The 27,904-nt window shown below is 41.6% G+C and overlaps 1 protein-coding gene across 1 annotated transcript in view; it reads left to right on the top strand.

The window, feature by feature from the left end:
• The first annotated feature begins 1,536 nt into the window (after positions 1 to 1,536).
• LOC131592187 (muscarinic acetylcholine receptor M2) overlaps positions 1,537 to 27,904 on the top strand; it is an 82,301-nt gene continuing 55,933 nt past the window's right edge. Inside the window, exon 1 of the mRNA XM_058863524.1 lies at positions 1,537 to 1,810. The gene's annotated coding sequence lies outside the window, so the exon portion shown is untranslated. The remainder of the gene's footprint in view (positions 1,811 to 27,904) is intronic.

The raw sequence follows: 27,904 nt of genomic DNA, 5'->3' as shown, positions 1-27,904 counted from the left end.
CATGTATGTGAGTCATGCAGGAAACTCTCTTCCTGGAGCAATCTCAGGCCAATATTTGGAATATTTGGAATATTTGGAGAAGCAGTGGTTAGAGTGGAGAGGAGGGCTGTGGCTCCTTCAGACTTTCAAGACAAGAGATGGGGCAGGGGAGGCAGCAGCCAAAAGCCTGGACTGCCTTCATAAAGTCCATTTCTCTTTTCTGCACTGAGCACTTCCCCCCTACTAGGCTTTGGACAATAAATGAGATGGGTTCTGCTCTCCTGCTTCCTACTCCAACAGGCCCTATCCCAAGGGAAAAAGCAAACTTCAGACCACAAATCAGTTCTGGTCCAGGAGAGAGGCAAATAAAACAAAGAAAACCTGAAGATTTTTATATCTAGATTATGTCCATAGAACTGTCAAGTTTCCTTAAGCAAGGTGAATACTTCTTAGGCTAGTTAAAGACTATTAGTTAAAGAGGAATTCTTTACACCCTATGAGAACTATTCTCAGAATGTATCTGTTTTCCCTAATTTATTTGTCATAGTGTGAAGGAAGACTCTCCCCATGAAAATTTCAGGACAATAATCAGTTTAAGAAACTGGATTTAGTTTAAGAACTGGATTTAGTGTAACAACATTTCTCCACAATATGCAGAGCCTCCCATGACTGCAATAATCTAAAAACAAGATCTCTTTCTCTCTTTCTTCTCTCATACATTGCTTTAGACTTACAGCTATCAAGGAGTTGCAAAAAAAAAAAAAAAAAATTAAATTAAAATAAATAACCAGAAATGAAGAGGACAGTATTACAGGGAAAGATGGGGAGGAGGTAATTGAAAAAAAAAACAAAAAAAAAACAAAAAAAAAAACCAAAAAAAAAGTGGTTCTGATGTTCTGATGTGCAAATTGTAGATAAAGACTTGTGATGAGAAAGAGGGGAGTGCCTGATGAGGAAGACTGGAGAGTGTGTTGAGAGATAACAAGAACCAGTAATTTCTATTCAGCAAAGCCACCAAATCAGAGAGCAGCGCGATCTTATTGGAGGAGAGCCTTCAACAGCAACTAATCCTGTCATATTGAAAGAAAATTGTAAATGTTCTCTGCAGAAATTGCCTTGCCATTGCAGCTAATCGAGCCCACTTCGCACTCACACACATCACACACCCCCGCACACGCTCGGGGCGGTCAGCGAGCGCTCCCAGAGCCGCAGCAGCCGGCAAGGACACTCACCCAGCCGAGATGCTCACCTAGGCACCCCGCTTCCCCCGCTCGCCGCCAGCTTACCCTCACTCCCCACCAGCTCTGGGAGAAGTAGGAATTATTACCGGCTCCCTCACGAGTCCCGGCTTCACCTGGTTTTAATTACTCCAGTTTTGTCTAAACCTTTAAGCCAGGTTTGATAGCATTATTGCTCTATTTTTTTATTTTTTTTTTTTAAAAAAGAGCTCAGCTTGGCTGAACTGCAGCAGCGACTCCCGAGGGTTAGAGCCACCGAGGGGCTGTGTGTGTGTAAAGTGTGTGCCTGTGGGTGTGGGAGGGCGAGAGGGGAGCGGGAGACAAAAAACTCCATCAGCCCGGACAATGCCACCCCTAGTTTAAAGCTCCCAACCTGTTATTCCTTGCCCCCACTATCACGGTACCAAGTGCTCTGTATTTCCCCCGGCCCAACCCCCCTCCCTGCTGGTGGAAGATATGGAAGAGGACGATAAAGGCGCTGGCTGCGGGCGCTGACGGCGCTCAGCCCGCATGCCTCTGCCGCCGCGGCCGGGGCCGCTCCAGCGAGCCGCTTGCAGCGGGATGAGATGCAACTTCTGCTAATTGGATCACAGGTAGGAAAGCTTTGGTTTTTACTGACGTTTCCTCTCTCTCTCTCCCTCTCTCTTCTTTTTCATTTTTCTTTCCATTTTTTTTTTCTTTTTCTTTTTTTTTTTTCTCTTGGCTTTTCTTTCGCGTCCTCTACCCTCCGCCCCTTCTTCGCCGCACCTAGGATTTCATCCCCTGCTGTCATAGGAAAGCTCCCGCCAAGGAAATAATGTCTAAGAAACGAGCTTTTGTTTCCTGGCAGAAGAAGCAGAACAGACCATAGGGAAACTTTTGCTGAATGGGTCACAGCCGAGCGGGCCACCGGTGAATAGCAGCGAGAGGAGAGTAGGCAAAGCGATTGTTCCCAGCACAGAGCCCTTCTCTGTCGAGTTTCAGTTGCGATATTAATCCCAGAAGCGAGCCTAGCATGGTGTAGCGGGAGCGACACGTAGCCTGATATAGAGAAACCTTCACATTTTTCAAGAGCTATACACAGGGGGTTTTATTACAAATGCTACATTCCGACACAGGTTCATCTGCCGGGCTGCCCTTCCCGAATGCCTCTGTGACATGTTTGTCCACGACTCGTGCAAGATGTCCCCGGGAGCGGGGAGCGGAGCCCGCCCGCCCGCGGTGTGCGCTCGCTGTCGGGCGGGCAGGAAGGGACGGGGCGGGGGGGATCCCTGCCCTGCGGGACAGGAGCGATGTGGGGTGCCGGGGAGGAGGCTGCCGCCGTGCCGGGGCTGTCCCCCGCCCCCAGAACCGCTGCTGTGCCCGGGAGCAGCTCCCGCTGCCCGCTCTCTCCTGTCCTGCCCCGGGGAGGAGAGCTCGGGCTGGGGGCGCCGCCGGGGGTGGGAAGGGTCTGGGCTTCCCCCGGCTCATTCCCGGCTCCCCTCGGCCGCATCCCTGCCCCAGGGCTCGCTCCCAGGAGCAGGAAGCAGGGTGCTGCGGGAAGGGATGCTCCGGGTCCGGCTGGCCTCTCTGCCCCGCTCCGGCTGAGACCCCGGCAGGGCTGTGTCGGTCCCGGCCGTGCCTCCGGGCTCCCTTTCCTCTCGCCTGTGCCGTCACCGAGGGGTGCTCAGGGCCAGAAGGAGCGAGCTGATACTTTGAGAGGGAGCTCCGATCAATCCGTGGATGAAAAATTGCCTCCCAGAAACAGCCCTGGGGCATCGAGGTCCTGGTGCAGTCCCACAGCGAGGCCGTATCGAGGGCTCTGAAGGGACAAAGTGCTATCTGCTTCTCGGGCGAAAGCCGATTATGGCCATCCCTCCAGCCAGGGCACTTCTGGCTTTGCGCCTTTCCACCAGCCTGCCCCATGACGCGCTTGGCGGCTGCCCCAGCGCCAGGGCGATGGGGGAAGGCAGGCTGGGAGCTCCCCTGCTCTTCCCCCTGCAGGGCAGCCCAGCCGGAGGGCCCTGATGCCAGGAGCTCCTGGAGGACGGCTGTGCCCGCTGCCAAACCCGAGGGGAGGCTCTCGGGGCTCACAACTCATCCCTACTAGCCCACGGGTGAGTCCTTACCCCTTTGCTGGGTGAAGAACAAGGGATGCTTCTTCCCACCCCTGTAAGATTGTTTATTCCTACTATTTTCATTTGTTAAAGTTCCTTCCAGGGCAAGGAGATGGCTCTATTTCCAACTGGAAATTCTTGCTGCAAATCTAGCCAGAGTGACATCTATTCCCATTTTGATGTATCAACTAGTGTGTTGGCACACACTGGCTTGTCCTTGTCCCTTAAGAAAGATACTCTGTTCGCAGGAGGAAAAAGGCAAGGACAAAAAAAGAAGGTCTAACCTCTGCCTGACAGCCCAACTGACAGTCAGTTCTTGCAGCTATTTGGGGGATATACCAAATCCATAAACTATAGAAAACAATAAGGAAGGTGAATACAGGAGAGCGGAGGCATGCATGCTGTCTTTTATGATATTGCATCACTTGCAATCACAGCCCCTGTCTGAATACACACCAGCTTTGATTGTGTGGTTTATGACACCAGCCGCTCTTGGTGACTCATCTATAAACCTCTCTAAGCTACACAGAATACACTTCCTCCCTCCTTTGGGATCTTTTGAGTATAAGTTTGGTTGAACTTCCCCCCTGCAGGACCCCCAGACTGTTTGCTTTTGCACCAGGGGAGTGAGAAGTGTAGTAATCTCTCTGGTTTGTTGAGCGTGTGCCCCACTGAGCTGCCCTCTCTGTTCCCTCCCTCAGCACTCTCTGATTTCTGCATTGCAGTCCACTTGGGAACAAGGCACAGGATATGGGAAGGGAGGGTTTAGGATGTCCCCAGCTTGCTTTGGATGGAGATCAAAATTATAAAAAGGAGAGGTCCTGCTTTTCTCCCATCCAAACCCAGGATTTTGTGTAGTATCCTCTACCTGAATGGTTGTAACCCTGCATCTGGGCAGAGCTCAGGAGACCTGGACCATGTGTGACCACGAATGTCCTGAGGAGATGGAAGGGACAGGAGTCTGGCTGTGCTCTGTCACCATACAGGATGGAGACCCAGACACTGAAAGGGGGAAACTGAGGCCATCAGTTCAAAACTGAATCTATAAACAAAACCACTTTTTGTCCTCCTAGATGTTCAGCCCGGTGCCCACTGTCACTTTGGTTGTCACCTCTGGGCTGAATCCCTGTTGTGTGTGTGTGTGTGTGTGAGACAGTTCTCAGCTACTCAAAATGCTTGTCTCTTTCAGCCCTTTTGGTGTCTCATTCAAAAGCCTTTTGAGGACATCTACTATGAAATCCCTCAATGTTGTAAATATAATCCCAGGAGGTTTCTCTGTCCCACTTCACATCTGTAACCCACTCACCCGTTCACCCAGCTTTCCCTTTTCTGCTAATATCATGACCTACATGCAAAAGACGTAGTTTCTGGTCCTGTTTCCATAGCAATGCAGCATGGGGAACTCAGACAAGCCAGTAATAATGAAGCCAATTCCCTTTCTGTGAAATCAAGACCTCTTTGAAAGTTGAGTTCAGTTTAAGGCGAAGCAGGGGGCCGCGGAGAGTTGGATTTCCAGCCCGAAGCCCAGATCTCCGCGCCCTCTAGTGCCAGAGGCAGGCGAGGAAGAGCATCCCCGGGCACAAGGAATGTGAGGCTTCATAGCCAACTACTGCAGAGCGGGAGAGGCAAGTGATATGAGAAAAGGGCATTCTTCCATCCTTCCCAGTGTCTGTTGCCAATCAGATCTTCCCTCTTCCAAGCTGAAAGCTTGAATCAGCTGATTCAACTGATCCTGCTTTGGTCACTGGGAGATTATGGCTTGGGTGGGTTAAGCTGTGGAATAAAAAGTGGGAAGAAATTGGAGCTGGGAAGCCCAGACTATGTCTGACCATTTTTTTTGGAAATTGTGGATCTCTCTGGCTTTGAGCTTCGCAGCTTGAAGCAACTCGCAGCTAATTCTGAGAGATTTGAAGGTACAGAAGAGGATTACTCACTTGTGAAACTGCTGCCCTGACCTTCTACTGGCTGTTTAGGTGGGTGGATGGGATAGGCAACAGTAATCAGGCTAAGAAAAGCTGAAGGGGCTTAGATCCATCTCATATGAATGACAGGGATAACTTTTTCACAAATACTTGTAGCCTTAAATCTTAAAAAGCTTAAATTGTATGCTGGTATTTAACGTATGGTAGCATTAAATTGTGTGGTAGTATTTCAAGCCCTGTTGAACCCATCTTAGAGATTCCCATCTCTGAGAACCAGGCTGTAGAAAAACCAAGCACTGAGAACTCCTACAGCTAAGCGAGGCTCCATGCATACCACCTACCCATCTTTTCCAGTTTCCATATTTTAGCAAAGGTAGCTTTCAGTTTTGCCAGGGTCTCCACAGCTTTTCCTGTGTCAGAGCTGCCCAAAAAATACGGTTTTGTATTTTGTATTCCCTACTTGCTTGTCCACATCCCACCAGCTGACTGCCAAACACCTGTGCCTAGCAGATTGCATTTCCTAGCTCTCCATATTAAATCGAAGAGGGATCCCTTGCTGATTTATCCCACTGCCTTCCTACACTTCCCTGATTGAAGTGGGCAGCATTAAAAGTTGAGACCACTCCTGAAGTTGCATTAAAGGGCTGCCTCCTTTTCCCATGCGCCCTGAGCTTTCTGCTGTGTAAAAATGCTTCAAGCTGTGGGGCTGCCTGTCCTTTTGGACTGCCAGTCCTACCCTATAAGCTGTATTGTTACCTGTGTCTAACACCATCTATTCCCCACAGACAGGGTTATATATCAGCAGGTCCTACAAAGAATATCTCTCATATAACACAATCTGAAGTCCCAAGAGGATAGGATAGGGTGGAGTGATCTTATTCCTAAAGAATGTTTGCCAGTGCCACTAAGAAGTGCAATGGGATTTCAGCAGTGCACGTGCTCCATGTATTTGTTTTTAAGGATATGATGCAGTTTAAATGAAAGAGAATGCATTTAGGGCCAGCTACTTTGCTCAAAGTCTTCTGCATGTTTTCTATTTGATAAGGTGATTCCTGTCATTCCAGTATTTCTTGAGACTCCATGGGCTAGATTCTGATCTTAATTACCTTCTTGCAAATCAGGGGTGCCTCCCGTGATTTTAATTGCGTCTGGTTTATTCTGGTGCAATTGAGCTCAGAATCTGATTTTCACAGAAACATAGTAAGTGTTGTAATTAGAATACGCCAGTGTTTTGACAACTGTTCATGGAACAGCTCTGTTTCATCAGACTCTGCTGAAAGGGAAATGCAGTGTGATAATGGGCATTGGGAATAGCACGGGGCACCTCTCGCAGTGATGGCAATAAAGATCTCTGTGAGCAGCCACAACATAAATAGGCGAGAAATTCTGTAAATCAGCATTTCCCAGGGTTTCCCTCAAGCTCTTAGAAAAGCTCTGAGTAAACTGTGGGCATGTGTGGGTTTTCTTAGTTTTTTTGGTTGCTTATGTTTTTTTTGGTTTGGTGTTTGGTTTTGTTTGGGGCTTTTTGGCTTTTTTTGAGAGAGGTGTAATGAGACAAAAATATCTCCATAGGTCTGTCTTCTGAATCATTGTCAAAATTAGTGTTGGAAACCAAGGTGATAAAATAAACCTAGTAATTTAATAGAATTTTCTTTCTTAGTGATTTCTCTGGCTCAGGATTTTCAGGTAGCCTGAATATATAAAGATTTCTTTATTTCTGTGCAGATAGGATGATTTTCAGGCATGGAGATTAGATCCTTCTCTTCTGTAATCCATTCCACCATGAGAGAAACAAAAATTAGTAAAAACTATTATAGGGAAAAATCTGGTTTCTGATATAGATCAGAGCATTTTCATAGATTCCTGAGAAATTTTCTCTCAGCTTTGCAATGAATTACTGATGTCTATTTTAAACTCGTCTATCTCATGTTCAGTCAATTAGAAAGCAGAGCAGCCATATATTGAAAATTATTCATAACTTTGTTCATGAGTAATGGCAACAAGCTTATTCCTCTATTATTTCTGAAACCCTTTAAAGCGAGCCAGTGACCAATGATTTATTCATGAAAATATTCACACATTTCAAAAGTTTCATGAATGTTAGCATGAATTATTAACAGAATTTGTGTTATTTGTTCTCATTGCTCATTATTTTCCTATTCAAAAAGGCATCAGTCATCCATTTACAGAGCATTAGAACATAATGATTACAGCATTGGATCAGACAGGTGTTTTGTCTCGTCCTGTAGAGTGTTCCTATCAGTGTTGGTTACCAAAAAGACAGGTGTAGTGAGTGCTGCCCTAGATGTCTGCACTGCCCTCAGGTAAAAGGTTTTCATCTTGGGTTTGCTCACCACCCAGAGATCTTCTCCAAATGACAAAAAGATCTACTCGCCTCCCTCCCCAGATGGAAACCTCTAGTGATTTTAGAGAAGCTGCAGATGTACTCACTGGCCAGAGAAGAAACTAATGCTGTTTTGCCTCCCAGTAAGTTCAGTACCTTAGTGATAGCATGTAGCAGGGAATTCAGCAGGTTAATTAAATATTTTCTTTGGAAAATCATATTTCAGACAACCTTTGATCTATTTAAATTAGTTGTCTTTCAACATTATTGATACCTCTCTGTTATGTGACAGGAAAAGACCAACTGGAACAGCCAGTTCATTGTAAAAGTGCCATTCATTTATTCCAGCATGACAGAAGAAAAGAACAATAAAATAATTTACATTTTAACACCTCTTACTCCTCCCATGCTAATGAAAGTTTTGATTTTTCTGTTTGGTTTGGGATTTTTTTTTTTTTATTTCTGACCAGTGCTGTAATAGAGAAGAATAGAGTTGTTCACTGTAATGTCATAATGAGTGGCCACAGGTGGCTTAGAATAGAGAAAGGCTACCAAATATTTCACTCCACCTCTGATTGTTCTGCCTCAGCCAATGTTAATTTCCATTGGGGATCCAAATGTTAGGTTCTCCCAACTTAATTAACATACTATGAGGTACTTCAATCCTTATTCTCTTTTTCTAAGAGCAATAATTTCAGCAAAGAAGTTCTAAGTTCTTGGACAACCCAGCTGTTAATCTTTTACTGTGAAAAAGGATCATTTATGTTTGGCTTCTGTTTTCTCTTTCTTAACCATGTTCCAGCTTGTAATAATAATCCACCTAGTCTATCACAACTTAAATGTGTCAAAGAATTTAATACAATATATAAATACCTATATATGTAGACTTGTCAGGTTGTTTTTCCTGGTCTTTTAGCTTGATGCTTCAAAAAATATGTCAGACAACATTTTTTTTAAGAAAGCTATGATTCTTTTTTATCCCCTCCTATATGTAAATCTAGTTTTTGTTAGTTTCAATCAATTAAGGTGGAAGAGAAACAAGGCTTTTCAGTGTATAATACCTGAGATTAATCCTGTGCTTGTCCTAAAGATAGGTATGCTTGTTGCTACCCTCTTGTCCTTCTGCAGAGTATCTGACTTCAGCAACAACCTGCCTATTTTTGCTATCAGCACAGCCACTTCCATTTCAAATGCTTTCCAAACCCTTGCATATATAACCATGAGGTCCTTTTGATATGCTGCTGGTTAGTTTATCAGTTTGTTCCAGTGTTTCCCCTTTCAGTGTTTCACATTCTGACAGCTCACATGCTTTCTTGTCTCCAAAAAAATAGGTCTAACATGGATATTGGCACAGCATCATTTGCAGAGAAGATTTAACCAAAAATATAATTCAGAACATCTGCAAAGTCCTTTTCCTCATTAATTATTCCTAATAGCCCCTTGATGTGCAGCAGATCCCACTGGTTTCCTCCTACACTGAGTGATTTTAAGACCTTTGAGAAATGTCCTGTAGTTCCCCCCTCTGTACACCGCCCCACAAGCTCCTGTCAGTTTGTGCATCCTTGGACCTCTTCACTTACCAATGACATTTTGTTTGTGTTTTATTTTAACTCCCTCCCTTAGCCATGGGCTTCACCAGAGACGAAGTGTCATTTCCTCAAACCTGGTGGCTTGGCTCAAACAACTTCTTGGACTTTAACATTTCATATTTTTCCTGTCTTGCCTTCCAGTTTGCTTTCCACATGACTTCACTGAATCAGAAACTGTCTGTTGAAACACCTGTTGTTTTGAATCCATGGATTTTACTTTCTTTCTCTTTTGTTCTTTGGCATTTGTTTTGTTTTGTTTTTTAATTTATTTTATTTTTTTTTATTTCTGCCTTCAGTACTTTTTAAGCAGTTCACTAATTATAATCAGTTTGTCTCAAGTTCATAATGTAGTAATAAGTTTATTATTTTTCAGTGTTTTGTCTGTATCACATCTTCAGCTATTTAGTTAAGAGCACCTACTCTTATGTTCTCCACTTATTCTAGAAATTACTTAGGAATTGATGGGGTTTTTTAACCTGCTTGTAGCTGTTGACTTACCAACACATAGGTGGGTGAACTCACCAACATTTACCATCTTATTAGACTTTCATACCTCTTTGATCTCTCTGTAATAACCCATTGAATATCCCAGACATTTCTTGGACTAAGGGTTCTGGTGCTTTGTGCAAGCATCAGGCTTGAACTGGAGAGCATATTTTTTCACTTAGCACACTGGACTGAGGCCAAATTGATCACAGATAAGCTCCTGACCATGCCACCAACCTGCTGCCTGATTTTTGACACATTCTTGTGGCCTCACACAAAGTCTGCTGAGGTCAGACACCAACTCTTGTTACCTTGGGTAGGCTTTGGCTTGGCATCCTGAGGCAGGGACAATAATTCTTCCTGGTCCCATGACAGTGTTGTTGGGATTTGCTTCCTGCAGATTGTCAGATAGTGACGTTCACCTGTGGTGCTGCCAAATGAAAAAAAAGGACAGACAGACTCCATCCACAGGGTTTTTCTTCACACTGGGGTGTTGGAAAATTGAGCATTTTTGAGATGCTTACTGGGAAAGTCTCTGTTCAGAAAAGGAGGACAAGATAAAATGTGTAGTATCCCTCAAACAAAAAAATACTGAAGCTGCAACTGCTCTGGATCTTGGTGAGAAGAGAGGTTTTCTCTGCTGTTGCTTTTCTATGATTAAGCTAAACTTAAACTGATCCCCTGATCCATTACTGGCATCCTTAACCCACACTAATTTCACTTTTCTAGCAGTGTGTATTCAGCTGATGAAAGCTGTCAGAGCACAAGTGACATGAGAGGAGAGGCCATCACCAAAGCACTATATTTAACCTGGCAATGTCATGCCTTCTCAGAATGACCTTGAGCCCCAGCAGTGAGAATTTAAACAGGGAATCTTGGTTGTGAAGTTTCTTCCTTTAGCCAGACACAGAAGGCTCTTAAATATGAGGAAAAGCAGGGAAGAAGGAAGGTAAAATAAGTTACCCTCCTGCTTTTGACATTTGTGATAGCCCACACACTTAACTGCCACTAGAAGGAAAGAATACATGAAGGGATCACTGTTAAATTCTCATTAAAAATGTCTGTTTGATGTCTGCTAGTCATTTTCACAATCTGATCCACTGGGAGTAAATGTAAGGATTTTTTCTGAAAGGTTTTGACATCAGAAGCAGTTTCCTGCAAGGAATGTCCTACTGTTATTAATTATTTTGCTATGTGCTTCAGTAAAGGGGGAAAAAACCCAAAAATATACAATTAGAAAATAAAAAAGTAAGGAAAGAAAAAAGAAAGAAAATGAACAAAAGCATTTGTTATGTTTTGTCTGAAGAAAGCCTGTAACTATCTCTCTCCCTTTCTTTAGCCAAGAGTGACACTGTTTATCTCCTACTTTGAAACACAGAGGTATGCAAAATATCAGGTTTAAAAAAGCCCAGATAAGTCAAGCACTGCCATCCTTTCTGAATGACATGTTTGACAATTAATATTCCACATTATTGTCTTTAATTCCTCTTAAAAATCAAAGTGGGGTGTGGAAATGACACATAGCTAAAAAGGTGAGTAATTGTCTTGTTAGTACTTTCAGAAAGTAGTGACAAAGGCTGAATTCCTGGTTTCACCACAGGTTGCTGACATGACCTTGGACAAACCCAGTTACCTCCTCAGCTTCTAACATGGATATAGTATAAAATGACATTTTAATTCTCACAAGCCTTTGTCTGCTCTTCCTGTTTAGATTTTAAATTGTTTGGCAGCATTTTTTGAGCAGTCAGCACTAAGTTACCCTTAACCTTATCTAAATTTGGGCATCCATAGAAAGAAATGAAGGATATATTATCTTCCCAATATTCAGCTACTTTTTATTCCATGTGGAAATTACTTAATAACATGGGCCTTTGGAGATTGGGAGCCTTTCCACTGGCCCCTGGTGTCACTGGCACAGACAGCTGTACATGGTACCCCAGTTTATGCTGGGGTGCTACCACCATGTGCCTGTTCCCTTTGCCTGCTCCCTGCTGCCACACTTCTGAGAGACGAAAGTGGAAAAGCTGCCTTAGGGAGGGTTGCTTTTGCACTGAGTCATCAGGTGAGCCCTCTTCTTTGGACAGTGCTCAGCTTGCTTTACTTTTTCTGCTCAGCAGAAACTTTTTGTCCTTCTTGGCTAGGTTCTTACTAAAACTAAAGCTACTGTAAGACATTTTGGGAAGTTGCCCTGAGGGAAATGCAGGTACAAAGCTGCAGAGAGAAAGCACTTAGGCCCACAAACCAGTGACAGCATATTTACCCAGGCTGGGGAGATGTGACAAGGTGATGTAGTGGCAGCCTAGAAATCAAATGTGCTGCTCTTCCAGGAGAGTCATTGGATCTGGCTGCTGTGGACAAAAGGTGCAGTTTCTAAAGACTCAGTCCCGCTGAAGACTGACTGAATCACCTTTTCCTGGCACACAGGCAGGCTGGTCATTCTCTCTCAAAGGGGATCTCCTGGCAATCAACAAATTCTGTGATGCTATGACTTGAATGAGAATGAGCCCCTGGCCCTCCCTACACCTTTCTTTTCCCCATGTTTAAGAGTTGAAACATCAAGTTTCCTCAGTGCAGGTCAGTAGACAGGACCAGCTGAAGGTGCCTTGATTTTGTGCTGAGGATGACAGCATAACAAATGCCTAGAGCTCAACAGCAAAGGAAAAATGCATTCTCTGCATTTTCTGATATTCTTTGGATGCTATGTTCAGTTTGAATCAGCTGGGAGACTTGTGATTGCACATCTTAGCAGGTGAAAAGCTCTCAATTTAACTTGTATTTCAGTTTGAGTAGATGGAGCAAACAAAAAAAGTCTTCAGGCCTTTCCTTCAAGGCATGAGGAAACTCTGGTTAAATGTATTTCCTAACCCTCTGGCAGTGGTGTTAATGCAATACAACAAAAAGAACAAGGAAAAAAGCTCAGGAGAGCTCTCACTTTTTTTTTTTTTTCCTTTCATAATTTGTTTATTTCTCAAGAATAGCTCCAGATCAACATTTTATTCATTGCACACTATTGCTTCTTAAACGAAGGAACTAAATTAAAAGCACAACAACCAGAAAGGAAGAAGTTTTTTTGCAGCTGAACACAGACAGAGAAGAGATGATAACTAAGTAAAGAGGAATCATTTCTTTATTTTGAAGGTCTACTTAAATCTCATTGTTAGGGATCACATCAGCATTTTTTTGCTGACAAACACCCTCATCTCTTCAGCCTCTTGTTCTCTGCCATGAAGCCAGTTCCTGCAGTGCAGAGTTAAGGAGTAATTATCACTCTTTCTTCTCTAATGATTAGTTATTATGCAGGCCACCTAGAAGCCTCCTGTAGTGACCATGCCAAGTGACCTCCAGTCTTCTTTAACCCACTCCTCTTTGCTGCAGTGCTCAGCCACAGGTGGGATCTGGGGCTGCATGCAGGCTGTGCACAGCCCACCCTGATTTCACAGCATCCTGGATGCTGAAAGGGCACACAGGGTCACCGAGTGAGTACAGGCACAGGGATTTATCAGCCTGTGCTCCCTGCCATGATGGGAGAGGATTAGCATGTGTGCTGGGTGCCAGACCTCTTGCTGCTCTGCAGCCAAGCACTCTGGGTGCTTCCAGTGCAGCCTCAGAAGGAGCCTAATCCAGGCCTGTCAGCTGGCAGCATGTTTTCTCTGACACCAGGGCTTGACAAGCTGGGGCTCCATGGCTGTTTATGAGGCAGGCATGAAAGCAGGAGGAGAGGTGCTAGAAGAAGACAGCACCTTGGAGAAGTCAGATGCACTTCTTTGCTCTGGTAGGAGCCAAGGTGTGTTTCCAGCTACCCCTCAGTGCTGCTGCTGCTGTGATGTCAGTCCTTTTTAGGGGGGAATCAATCAGCTAGAAAGTGAGAACATCACTGTCTGTGCTTTAAAGTGGTGGCTACTGTCCCACTAGGGAGAAGGGAGAAGGACTGTGTGTTGTCTGATCTCCCACCGTTCCTTCAACTCCGAATTGAATCACACAGTGAGGAAAATGAGAGCTGATCTTTGCTTAGATAAGCATTCTCAAGCAAATTAACCAAACAATGACAGAGCTATTTGTGCTCCTATAGGAAATTATATACGCATCATCCTAGCAAAGTGCAGTCCTGAGCACTGAATGGTGCAGGAGCTGAAGCAGCTCCCTCAGCTCAGGAATACCTGGGATTTGGTACAATACCTATATATATATATATATTTTTTTTTTTTTTTTCTCTTGCTGCTTGCTGAAATGACTACCTACAGTCCCTCAAGGGCAAAAGAAAAAAAAATTCTGAAAAAAGCCCTCCATATTCTCCACAACAGAGTACAGGCAGTTGTTCTTATCTATTTATACATAGATGATTATGCTATCTTTCACACAGTGAGGAATGAAAGGATTAATTGGGGAAATAATCTGAAAATCAAATACTTCTTTCCTTGATGTTTTTTAAAAGGATAGATTTTGCCAAAGCTGTCCCACATTTATTTATTTTTTAAATAATTTATTATTGCTCTAATTAAACATCTAACTGAAGATAGCAACATTTTTACAAAAACAAGTTAAAGATTTATTATTATGTGGAAAGCAGTGCTCTGTTTTGGATAGGGAAAGAGAGAGGAGACTTTCTTTCTTTGGTCTACATCCAGCAGCTTGAAAACACAGAACTCTTCTGTTCAGTTTCCTTTTTACTCCTCCACCCTCCATACTCTTCCTTCCACCATGCACTTCTCACCATTCTTTTCAAAGACACAGCCTCGTCAGTCACAAAATTACTTCATCTGCTATTTGAGTCTTTGAGTCAATGAGTTATGATCACCTATCCAGCCCCATTCACACACAGAGCTTCTGATTTTCTAGGTTTTGCACATTCACTGCAGGAGTACGTCACTGTTCTGAGCAGTTTGTAGTCTGTGCCTTCTGTGGGGCTGTCTGGCTGTTATCTCTGCCCTCAGCCTAAGGAAGAGAGGGCACGACACAAAACATTGTTAGGCTTGTGAGAAAAATTTAGTCTTCCCAAATAGCCTCAAAGAGGGTTGTGTGAAGGTGGGCTTTTCTGAGAACATTCCCTCAGTCCTGGGTCTCATCAGTCACTGGTCTCATCAGACAGCTGACACTTCCTTCTGCTTTCAGATCACTGAAAATAAAATGACCTATGCTGAACAATCTGTTAATTGTCATTAATTTGTCCACTGGATATTTCCCCCCTATATTTTAAATTGTACATCTGCAAGTGTGCTGGCTAAGCTTCACAGTCTGATTAATAGCTTTGATTATTATGTCAAGGCCAAGAGATTCTTTTAAGCTTTTCACATTCAGTATTGAGAACTTGGTACTTTTTGTGTGTGACTGTTCACTCAACACACGTAAACCATCTTCCCACCTCTAAATTAATGACCTGATCCCTATAGGCAGAAGCTGAAGGCGCTCTAGGCAGGCTAGACAACAGCTGTTCCCTTTTGCTCTAAGAAGGGCTTGAGAGCAGCACAGCTGAAGGAAGAGATGGCAAACCAGAAATATCTTGGAGAAAAGACAAAACCAAAGGCATGGGCTGTTCAGTAGGGGCTGTATTTATTGCTCCTTTCCCCACATCATATAATTATTGCAAATCACTGGTGGCTGACTCCATACCTCAGCCTCTACTTGATCACATCTTGCAGGAGGATCTTTTGGTGCAATACCTGTGAACATAGCACTGATATGTTATGGTTTAGCATTATTTAGCATCATCCACCCGTCTGTTTAAGGACAAGAGGTATTAAACTGCAAGTGTATACTGTGGGTAGTAGGAGAATCTCCCTTTGGGCACGTTTTGCCTGAGTACACCAGGACTGCTGCCACACACGGCACAAACTGTGCTGCATCTCCTCCATCCTGGAAGTGGCAGAGCTCAGTCCACTCCAAAAGTGTAATCCTGGTTTGCTTTCTGCATCCCAAGGTAAAATCTGTGAACTTAAGATAGACTTGGCTTCCCTGCAGAGTTCATTTCTGTCTCAGGGTCTCCTTCACTTCAGCATTGGCTGCTCCATCTTGAAAACTTTAGTGAAAACTTCACAAAAACTTGCAAGCAAAGGGATTCCTGTCTTATGGCATTTCTGCTGCTTTAGCACTGCCTTTTTTTATACTACCTGCTGTCAGTTCAGCTCACTTTAGGATTGAGGCAACTGCTCTTTTATTCAGTTTGGCTAGTATTTCACCAGTGAACAAACACCCCAGAAATGTTTGTCACATCAGCTGCTCCATACTGTGAATGATAATCCCTGGATCTGGCACAAAATACTAAAGGAATGAAATAGTATCTAGTCTGAGCAAAGACTGCAAAATCTTTCATTAGCTTTTCACCCACAGTTGTTAGCATCTCCTCTTTTACACATAGAACCTGTTCACACAGGCTGAAAATACAGGGCAGTACATTTGAAAGTGTTTGCAAGGTATATTTTATTCAGTGATTTCCTTACTGTTAAGCAGCTGAATATAGACATTTGCTGAACCAAGAAATGTAATGGATTTTTAAGAAGTATTGGTCAATATGTGGAAATAGACATCACTCTCAAGTATGATTAAAATTACTAGTGGTATCAGACCTTATGTGCCTGGTTTTACATTGATTACTGAGTTCAGAGAATTATACTTCCACTTAATAAAAGGCTGCTGATTATTGAGGACAGCGCATGATTTTCAAAGAATTAAATATAAATAATGACTATATTATTTTATTATAATATTATTTATTTAATACATAATTTGTTTTATATATATACATAAATATATATATTCTTATATGTCAACTTGTGACTGCTGTACCCTTGAATAGGGGCATCAGTGGTGTCTGCCTCCATGGAGATTCTAATGTTTCAAGAATGTCTCAGAACCATAAAAGAATGACTAAAGAGAGCATGGGAGCCTCACAGGGCCCCAGGGACCTGTAAATAGACAGACAAGTGTGATAACTGGCAGGGTTAGATAAATTCTATTTGAGACGTCACTTCTAAAGAGTCTGTTCTTCATTTGTTGCACTTTGTTAGCAAAGCAGAGCTTCTAGAAATCTATTTCAATGCATCAGAGTAAACAAAGGCAGCAGGAAGAATAAATGTGTTCTGTCTAGTCTCATGCTGATGCCAAGGGGCCAGAACCCAGATGTCCTAACCCTGAGTTCAGCACCATGCTCTTGTTATTGGACTATAATTTTACATGGAGCTTACTTTCTCTTCCTTTTATTTTTTAACCCAGGGTGTTGGGGGGTGGTACATTGTATTTGTTCACATCAGCCAAGACTGAAGAAAAAATATTATGCATAATTACAGAGCTAGGCAGGCTCATACGTCACCCACCAGCATTGTCTAATCGCTGGTATTATTCTCTGTTCTTACTCACCCTCATGTCACTGCTGCCTCTCTTTCCACCTCGAAGGCTTAACTCCTCCTTCCTCTGACAGGAGGTACAATAGCCAGAGCAGTATAAACCAAAGCCTAGAATCAAGAGAATTATAACAGATTGGAAGTGCCAGTTCCTCAAGAAGGAGAAGAGTGAAACAAGACGGCAGGAGATCAGAAGAGTGATTGCAGCTTCATTACAAGGGCCGTTCTACCATCACTACAGCTTATTGCCTGTCACAAACTGTTTTTATTTTCCAGCTCCTGACTGGTGAAGATCTTGATCTGAAATACATGCCAGCTATCCACTTTATAAATCTCCTTGCCCTGCTCACATTTAGTATTAACTTGCTGTCATGTTCTTCATGTAAAATCTGATTTTATACTTTTTGTATCTTTATTGTAAAGCAGCAGCAGAGAGGTTGAGAATTACAGAGGGTCTCTTACAGGTCCATGCTGCAGTGGGGCTGAGAGGGAAAAAACTCAGGCAGATCAAAATTCAGGATAAACTGTGACGGGGTTTCCACACACTGCACTCAATATAAACTGCTTCCTTAGTCAGGTCTGGACATTAATCATACAAGTGGTCAAAATACTGCAATATTCAATTTTTAAAGCTTTCTTTCATTAATTTACTTACCAGTTAAAAAAACAAAACAAAAACAACCAATGAACCATCAAAAATAAAATAAAATCTTATTCCCAGCAATTCTCTAACACCAGGTTGAAACCTAAGGGTTTCAACAGCATGTCATTGGGAGTTTCAGATTTAAGAGAACAGTGAAAAAATGCCTGGAGCAGAAAGAGGTAAAGATGGTTTCTGCCTGAATGCTGGATCTTTCTTTGCTAAGTGTTTTTTTGTTGAGAGCAGATCTCCATACTGACTTTTCTGGTGGAGGGGGTGGTTGGGGGTGTTGGGTGGAAATCATCTCTTTAGAATAAAGAATTTCTTTTTATTTTAAGATTTATATGTATAACAATGACTGGCCTTTTTGTTAGCAGCACCTATAATTGTTAGACCTCCTATTTACACAGCCAGCACAGTATCCCCAGGTTTCTTTTACGGAAGTTGTGTTTGGAGGGAACTTGAGCAACCTTTGCAGTACTGCTCAAACTCGTGGGCTGGCTTATTCTCCCTGTGCTCTGCAAACAGCAAAGTGCTTTGGGGTAGTAATTTTTGAGTAGCTGCCATCCCTAAAGCAGCCTCTGTGTCCTTAGCCTGAGGTTGAGTGGGTGTTCTTCTCCCGCTGACACTTTGGACGCTGTCACCCTCACAAGTGGTCCCTCAGAAGAAGTTAGGAGATTTGGTTGAGTAATAGGCATTTGTTTGAGCCAGAACTGCAGGATCTGAGTCCTGAACTGGGAATGAGGAGTTCTCATTACCTCCAAGCAGTGAGGGAGAGATCCAGCTCTGATTTCCCACCTGTGTATTGCAAATCTGCATGGGAAGGCTGCTACTGACACGGCACAGGACCTGTGAAACATGCAGGCTGTAAGGGTACCTTCCCAGCAGGAGGAAATCTGCTGCTATTCAGCCTTGGCTCACTGTGAGAGCTGGCAATGAGCAGTCTGGTTGGGTTTGTGCTTATGCACTGCACTTTCCTGCTGAAGTTTTGTGCCCCAGTCCCATCAGCCGGGTTTTTAACACACAGACGGACTTGGAAGACAAAATGTTCACTCCATTTTTTACAATAAGCTGTTTGACACCAAAATAATCTGATTTTGGTACTTTAATGATGTGTCCCAGTGCTGCTTTAGGTTAATGTGTCACTGGCTGGGTAATTGTTCTGAATAGACCAGGTGAAGTTGAAGTCTTGTTGCAATAATGGGAACAAAAAAAATCATCAGGTTTGCTTCATGAACCTCTTTCTCACCTGAGATGTATTTTCAGTGTCTCTGTGGAATTGAAGAGTAAGATTTCAGCTATTCTTATCTCTATTGAATGTCCAGACTTGAAATGAAGTATTACCATTTTAGTGATTTTTTCACCCTTTCTCTTTACACTCCTTAATTAGTTTTTAAGATTCAGAGCTGACACCATATTTGCAAAGAGCTTTACATTTCTGACTGAGTCTTTTTATTTTTTAAACAGTCTTACTATTTCATTTTTAGTCTTTATAGTATCTCTTTATGTATTAAACTTCCTTATTAGTATATATATTATAGAATTATTGCTGTCTCTAATGAAAAACAATATTTTAGAGCAGAGGGGGTTTATTTCTTTTCAGATTCAGAAATTTCCTATGCTTAAGAACAAGAAAAGACCTATCAGGAGTCTTGTTTCTTGTTTCTTGTATCTTGTTTCAGGAGAGGAAGATAAAAAAAGAGAACAGCTCCAACTGCCAGTCCCTGTCATTTATTTGTATTAAAAAGCAATAACTGCCAAAAATTACAGAAGCTCAAGAAAGTTATTGCTTTAATAAATTTGTTAAAGAAGTTTCCTGAGTAAAATATTTAATTTTATATTAGCTAAAAATTCTAGTGGAAAACATCTGTCTAGATTAAAAAGAATCAAAACAACAAAAACTACTAATTGCTTCATTAGAAATGCAAAACAAATGCAAATCCATTTTCTCAGGTTCCAACAGCTTGTTGAAGCTCTTTGCCTTTAATTTCTTTCATTTTAAAACAAAGTTTTAAAAACCTTGCTGAACTTCTTTGCTTTTTCTTATTGTTTGGAGGGATCAAAGTACCAGCTCAGCAGTGTGCAAGGTGTATGTGAAGAAACCAAATGCAATGACAATTCTATTTAGTGGACAAAAGGAGAATGAGATGATGTAAGCCTTAAGAGATAATGGTAATTTTATAAAAATATACTTTTTACTACAATGATATAGCCCATGATAAGTTTGTGACCTAAAAATTTGTTATTTTCCTACAGGAGAATAAAATATGTATTTGATCGGATTGGATCCATTTAAATTTGGATTTTTTTTTTTTTTTTGGTTGGTTGCTTGTTTTTTTTTGTTTTGTTTTTCTTTTTTGTGACTGGGCCACTAAGACAATTTCTTGAAACAGGCTTCATTTGCTACTTTGAACAGAAATAATTTTTTTTGTGCCTGCTGTGGGCTCTTCATGTGTTTGGGCAAAGTAGGCAGGTATGAGTTTGAAAGTAACCTTTGTTTGATATTTTCCTGTCTTCTACCAAAATCACCATAAAACATCAATGCTTGTTTAGGATGAAATATGATCACAGTTGTTTGCCACTGCTTGACTGTGGCAGGGTTTTGAATAGCAGGCAATTTCTTCAAATTGTCACTTGGTTCATTTCTTTTACCACATGAAGGTTTGGAGGAGCATGGACAATTCATGGACAGGAGAGACCTGTCTGGAGAGACAGGGCTGGAGGGAATAATTCTGAGGAAATACTGTTTTGTCTAGATATATAAAAAAAAAATCTACCTCAGTAAAATTGTCTAGCTTACACAATTTTTTAAACATGATTCCAAACTAATTTATTTTCCCTCTCTGTTCTGAGCTAAAGTGAGCACTAATGTGTGTCTTATCTTTATTGTAGGGAAAACGTACAGGAAAATAAATAAAAACATCACAATACTTCCCAATGTCTGTCCCATGGAAAACATAATTTAAAGATGAAGAAATGGATTTAGAAGACAACTTGAGATAACCACTGTACCTTTGCAGCAAAACACAGACAGATCAGTTGACTGAGAAATGAACAATGCAAATGAAGCTAGTTGTTTTAGATAAATAGATTAGGGATGAATATATCCCACTGCTTTAAGCCAGACTCCTGTTTGTCTCTTAAACTCTGTTCAGCTGTCAGTCATTTCTTCTCCAGCTGGCTTCTTCCTTATCCATTTGGTTTTTTTAAACTAGATCGCATTTTTGGTTGGGGTTTAGAAGGAGTTTGATTTTGTTACCTAATTCACTCATTTTGGATTATTTTCTTTTTATTTTCTGGTGGGTTTTGTGTGGTTTTTTGTTTTGGTTTGATTTGGTGATTTTATGAGGTTATTTTCTGTTATGTTTCTGGTGTATGATCTTTTTCCATTCTTTCTTTCCATGTTTCAGGAGCTTGTTTTATACTCATACATAAGGATTTCCCCACTTCTTTCCTGCCTCTGCTTTCTCTTTTCCACCTACCTACCTGATGTCTTATTCCTTATATGTTCACCTGTAGTGATTTTTGCAGAATAAGTTAGATGGTACAATCCTATCCTCCGATCCTTTGCGGGCTCTGAGTGTTCACAGAGGGACTCCTAAAACCAAGTAAAGTAGCTGGAATTTGGTTCACAAATGTGAAGCTCGATTTTTACATTACTTTTAATGCATTCTCTTGAAAGTACAGTACAAACTTAATTTTCATTTTCTGCCTCTCCTTTTTTTTTACCAGCACAGAGGGGTTTGGTTCTCCAGCTCCTGTCACACAGGGTGGTGTGACAACATTAAACTGTCCCAGGATAATTTAAAACTTGCTTGCCAGCAAAGCTGCACCAGCTCGGTGCATTTTACTGTGGCCTTCCATCACATCCACAGGTAGAGGCTGGCTGAGAGAGTCCAGCCTCAAAGCTCAGGTATTTCTCACCTCCACAGTGCTGCTGTGGCAGCTACTGTCAGAGCCCTTGCATGTGTATTCCTTGTAAAAATAGCTGGGTAAGAGGGTAAAAGCAGTGTCTCCTTCACGCTGCCAGCTGCCAGTAACAGCAATTATTCAGAGGCATGAGATAAAGAGCAGACGAGCAGCCTTTGTCTGCCTGCTCCCAGCACCCTCACACCTGCACTGTGAACTGCCAGCAGAGCCCACAAATGCAATAATGTAAGGAACACTGAATTAAGAGAGACTGGCAATTGCAGGCCAGAGAGACTTCAAAGGCCTCCCACAGTAGGCACTCAGTAATGAGCCCTGAAGGGCAGCCTGTGCCTGGAGCAGAAATGAGCATACATGTGCCTGCTTCATTCGTGCCAGGTTACCTTAGCTTGGAGCCCAGGGTGTTTCCAGACTGCCTGGCTGCAAAACACACACCTGATGCTGCCTCTCTGAGCATCTCTGTGTTAGCCTGCCCAGGTCAATGGCATGACTGCTCAGAATGTGCCCCAGCAGAGCTGGCAGAGGGTGGTTTTTATCACAGTCCCCTGAGATGAAAAGAAGCATCTTTCAGCTGTAAAGATGGAAGAGAAATTATTCTCAAAGCCCAAGCTACTCTGGAAATAAAAAAAGAAGACGGATTTGTTCTTTATAATTTTAACAATTGTAATTTTCATTTTTTTCTAAACTAGAAGATAATATATATGCAGATTTATAAACAAAATAGATGAAAAAAATGCACAAATAAACCATCTTATTCTCTTTTCTTTCTCCTTATTACTAACATTATTATTCTCTTCTTATTTTGGTTCTACATGTCTGTGTGGATTTTCTTGAAGTGTTACTGATAAAGCTCCTGAAAGGCTTAGAAGAAGTAAAAAACTTAATTGGAAATCTGCTTGCTGTTCCAACTCAGTAGCATTCTTCAGAAGGAGACTTTTCCTTGTTAATGCTAATGCTTAAATAGAAATCTTTTGTCATCTGTGGCTGCTTGCAGCTGGCATCCTTTTATCCAGGAGCACTGGGAGCAGGTCTTACACTTTACCCTGAAACTGTTTAGGAAGTAGTTCAGTCTATTGATTGTTGAAGGAAAATATTTCACAAGATAACTGGAGTTTGTGGGCGATATGAAAAACCATGTAGAATTACAGGAAGCCTTCTGCCGAGGAGAACAGCTTTGAGTTATGCTGGGAAATTATCTGACAGCTGGTAAATATCACTTCTATATGACACATTGTTCTACCTTTATTAAAGCAAGAAGTCTGGAAAATTGCTTAAAGCCTGGGATAGCAAAAAGCCCCAAAAAAGCAGGGAAAATTAAAATATCTTTAAAGAGTCTCTTTTTCCAAGGTATTACCATGAGGATGCTTACTGTCAATTACTACCTCTGCTTTCTGACAAGATGCAAAGTATTTCTTGGTATTACTTAACTAATTCTGTGCAGTGCAGTTTTTTAAAAAATTAACATGCAATAGCAGAAGCAATTAATATCTGCTCTGGTTTTTATGTTGGTGCACGCTGACTTGAGTTTAATTCAAATTTTTTTCCTGATTTTGTGTACTTTACCGAGCTGTTCTATCCAGTTACCTCTGATATGCACAGCAGCCTGTTCCAAAAATACCATATTTCTTGTGAGCTTCAGTAGTAAGAGAAAATCAAATTTCACTCCATTTACCTGAGGAAAAAATCAGTTCTTCTAAAACAGTGTTTCTACTGGTCAAAAGAGCAATCATCATTTTCTGAAAGCAAAAAGTAATAAGCCCCTCATCTTCCAGGGTTTTGTTCTGCTGGTGGTGGTTTTTTCTTTTTGTCCTGCAACACATCACAGCCCTTTAATGTAATTTTGTTTTCTTCATTTTAATCAGTTTATCCTTTAACTACAAGATTTCTCTGCCTGCCTGTCATTTCCCTTTAGCTTTTAGACAAAATTATTACAAAGTAGGAAAACCAAAAGAAAAACAGACCAAACCAAAAAGTTGGATTTCCAGTTAAGTCTCTAAACAAGACCATCTCAAAATGAGAACATCCTGCTGGGGATATTTCTGTTTTGGAAGAGAATTCTTCCTTAAAGATAAATGTCTAGTTTTTTGTTTAGTTTGGTCACTGTCACTGGCAGGAGATCATCCTACCCTGTATATCCGTTTTTCATGTAATGCATTATGTAGTAAGCAGCATTTGAGTTTTATTGGGTAACACTGGTGCTCCTAAGATTGTTCTTTCTCTTTGGTGAGTGCTCTTTTCTTTCTCCTTGTGACCTGTCATGAGTGATGTGTAGCAGACTTACAGAATTTAGGAGCTTTCAGATGCTGGCAAAGCAGAGTGTCTCCCTGAAAATTAACCTAATTTCCTGAGCTTGGCATTGCAGCAGGAACACAAGGCTGGGACACAAGAGAACGAGAAGTGCTCTCTTGCCTCTCACTCTCTTCAGGTCCTTGCTGGCATCATGAGTTTTGCACATACACACAAATCTCATAAACCCATTACACAAACAGGCAGACAAATGAACAAACACCAAAAGGAACATTAGAAATAAAACACCAAAGCCTTGTTCAAGCCACTTAGGCAAGATGTAGCTTTCTATCAAAGCTTGTGCTCAGTTTTTAATGGATCAGAATCCTCATGAAAATACTGGATTTTCTGACACCAGAGTTAAACTCCTGTGAAAAATTGTCCTCTACTGGTGAGGGTTGATTTCCTACCTAAAGCCCAATTATAAAACAGCAATATGGAAAAGGACTACTTTTGCCAGGCTAATTTTTTTAATAGGGTAAGAGATAGAGTGCAATTTGTTTAAATACCACGACTATCTTGAACTGAAGCTCAGCCTTTTAGTTCAAGAAATGGCTTGTGATGTGCTTGAGATTTTTCAGTACTTAGATGGCTCGTTCTTTGGCATTAAGCAAATGACTAGCACACTGAGGAGTGAGCTGGCAAGGAGTTAAAAATCTGAATGTGAAAGATAATCTCTTTTGAAAATGCCAGGGACATCAAGGTGTTGCTTGTCCCATTTGATCAAGATTAAAGATCCCATGTTCCTCACAGCAGAAGCTAAACTCATCAAAGAGGCAAGGTTTTGTAGGCAACTCTCAGCAGGGTGTTTGTTTTCAATGTATAATGGTACAGCTAGTAGGAGTCTTCTTCAAAGAGTTGTCTGATTTAAATCCCTGATGGGAATGAACACCCATGGACTGGGGTAAGATTGTCTCTTAGGTGAAAAAAGTGGTGCTCTCTTAGTTTTCAAGCAAATCTCTCCAAAGACTGAAGCCTCTGATATTCCTGTGGATAATTTTGGTAATAGTTTAGCATACTGTCCTATGCAACACTCTTCAGGACTCAAATTCTCTTCTCCTTTTTTTATGGATACATCTCATGAGCAAGTGTTTCAAAATTATCTCTTTATTGAATTGGAGTAGATGAATTTTTTTTAGAATTGTGTGTTTTCTCTCAGCTTCTGCCTTAGTGTTATCACAGAATCCTAAAATATCCGTGAGTTGGAAGGGACCCACAAAAATCACCAAATTCCAACTCTTGGCCCTGCACAGGGCACCCCAAGAATCACCCCACGTGCCCGAGAGCATTGTCCAAGCACCTTTTGAACTCTTGCTGTGACCACTTCTCTGGGGAGCCTGTTCCAGTGCCCAGCCACCCTCTGGGTGAAGAACCTTTTTCTAATATCCAATTTAAGCCTCCACTGACCCAATTTAAGGTCCCTCCCTCGAGGGGATGCAGTCACCACAGAGCAGAGATCAGTGCCTGCCCCTCCTCTTCCCCTCACAGGAAGCTGGAACTGCACTGAGGTCTCCCCTCAGTCTCCTCCAGGCCGAGCACACCGAGAAACCTCAGTTGCTCCTCATCTGCAGCTTTCCCTCAATGCCCTTCATCATTTTTGTTGCTCTCCTTTGGATGCTTTTTAACAGCTTTATTTCTTCTGCAGCATGCAAAACTGCACACAGGACAGGAGGTGAGGCTGCACAGCTTGGAGTAAAGCAGAACAGTCACCTCCTGTACTTATCAGAGAGCTGCTGGGTTTTATAAGACAATTAAAACAATTATAGTAAACCATTCATCATTTCAGTATTGGTTATAGCTCTTGGATGAAAGAGGGCAAGTGGCAGTATTTGGGGACAGGCAGTTTGCATGGTCAGTACTAAGATATTGGATACTGTCAAAATCATCTCTGAAATGATGGATTGTGCTGTCCCTTAAAAAGATTTTAGCTGCATGTTGGTCTTTATTTGTCTTCAGAAAAATGCTGGCCCTTAGAAGAATCATTTCATTTTTGACATCCTGCAAAAAACTGTGTGACTCAACAGAGTGAAATGCCCTGCAGATACCATATCTATCAGCAACTCTTCATTAGTTCAATAGTACACAACACACAGTTCACATCAAATTAATTCTGCCCATTAGGTAGAAATCTAGAAATCTCAGCTCACAAAAAGTTGGATTGGGAGAAATCTTGTTTCCACTGTGGTCAAAGCAGATCTTCTTTCTCTCCTGGTTGTGACAAAATTTCATCTTACACCTTTGTGACCAGGTAGTATTAGACAACATCTTTCTCCAGATTAAAATGAAGCAACACAGGCACGCTTCCCCAGAGATCCTCAGAGATAGGAAAATTTTTAATCTTGTGAGAAGCCTGCAACATTATAAAACAGCTATCTGTCTTGATCAAGTCCTCCACAGAAATTAGTGGAAATTTTTGACTGAAATTCACTTTGTAAAGATTTTATCCTGAAATAAATTTTATACAAATACTAATAATAAATTTCTTTGACACTTCCCTTGGACTAGTAACTTTACACAGGCAGGAAAAGCCTTGACTTGGCAGAACTTTCATCTTATAACTTCTACCCAGGAACTTTCACTTCTATGATGATTATAAAAATTACCATCCAGAGCTTTCATCTTGTCTCTGCTTCATTCCCTCATGTTACTAGCAGTAATTACAGGAAAGTCTTCTGTAGCATTTTAGGGAAGCCCTTGAGGCTGATTTACTGAGATTTTGGGAATCTCTTTGCTTTCGTAGCCTTCAGCTGGAGGTGCTAGAGCTCAGCACTACCAAAAATCATGCTAGGTTCTCCATAATCAAATGCTACTGGAAATGGTTTGCATTTTCCTGTTATCTATCACCTTAAGGGAATAATAAAATATATTACCAACTGATTCAGCTCCAGTACACTAAAAACTCTCTACTGCATCATATTCAGCACACTTCTGGGCTGAAGCATGACAGCTGCTTCAGAGTATTTAGCAGAATTACGCCTTATCAAAGGGTAGGAAATAGAGTATGGTATCCCATTGCAATGCCAGATAGAATTTTACATATTGGAATTTAATTACCCAAGTTGTATTAGGATAGCAGTTCTCTATCTGCTTCAATCCAGCTCATTATCGTTTTAGAGAATAGCACAATTGCTGGTAATTTGCTGCTGGTGATACCAATGGTCTCTAGAGGTAGTTTTATCCAGCCCTTGTAATGTTAAAAGAGAAAGGCCCCAAACCAAAACTGTTTAAAGGAAAAAAGTGAGGAATAAAAGAAAATCTGCTTTGAGGAATGCCTTTCACATGCCTTTAAATCAATCACTGAAAGACTTTGCAATAACACACAGCTGAGATGTAATATTTTACATATTTTACATTAATAATATTTTAATATTATTTTGTAGTATTGCAACAACAAATTTGAACTCCAAACTGAAAACGTCTAACAGTATTCATGGCTTTTGGAAGGAATTGAGTCTCTTTAAACTCTTAGCTTTCTGAGGATAGAGGAAATCACAGAGATGGGGTCATCTTTTAAAACCTGCAAAAGAGATTGATATGGGATCTGGACAGTGATCAGTCAGTCAGCAGGCACTACAGATCACTGGGCATGTTAAAGTAACCTTGGAGCAGATCCCCAGCCAGGAACTTTCACAGAAGTAGAAGCAAGAACATTTGCAACTTTTTTTCCTTTATTTTTTTTTCCACATTTATCAGTTTGCTCTGCTGCTGACAGTCAGGAAGTTCTTAAGAAACTGTCTCTGGTGGTGCAGTGGAATTTGCTGCTACAGTGATAATATCATAAGGGAGACTGACAGAATGCAACATCAATTATCTTTCCACAGTACACTGGCATCATTGCTGTCAGCTATCACTGCAGCATATTTGAAGCACGGACTTACAGTCCTACCTGAGCAAGGAAGGAGGCAGGAGAGGTAAATGAAAGTGAAAAGAGCACTGGAAGGTCAGACTATACATTTAATTTGTCTTTCACCTTCCTTAGTACCTTCTTTTTGGCAGCTCTTTACCCCTATCCTTTAAAGATTTTCTCATGACAATTGATTTTATAAAACTTTATTCAGATTTACATTTGATGGAAATGAAACAG

Source organism: Poecile atricapillus, chromosome W, assembly GCF_030490865.1.
Source record: "Poecile atricapillus isolate bPoeAtr1 chromosome W, bPoeAtr1.hap1, whole genome shotgun sequence".
NCBI lineage: Eukaryota > Metazoa > Chordata > Aves > Passeriformes > Paridae > Poecile > Poecile atricapillus.
This window is presented reverse-complemented; position numbering and strand designations above follow the sequence as displayed.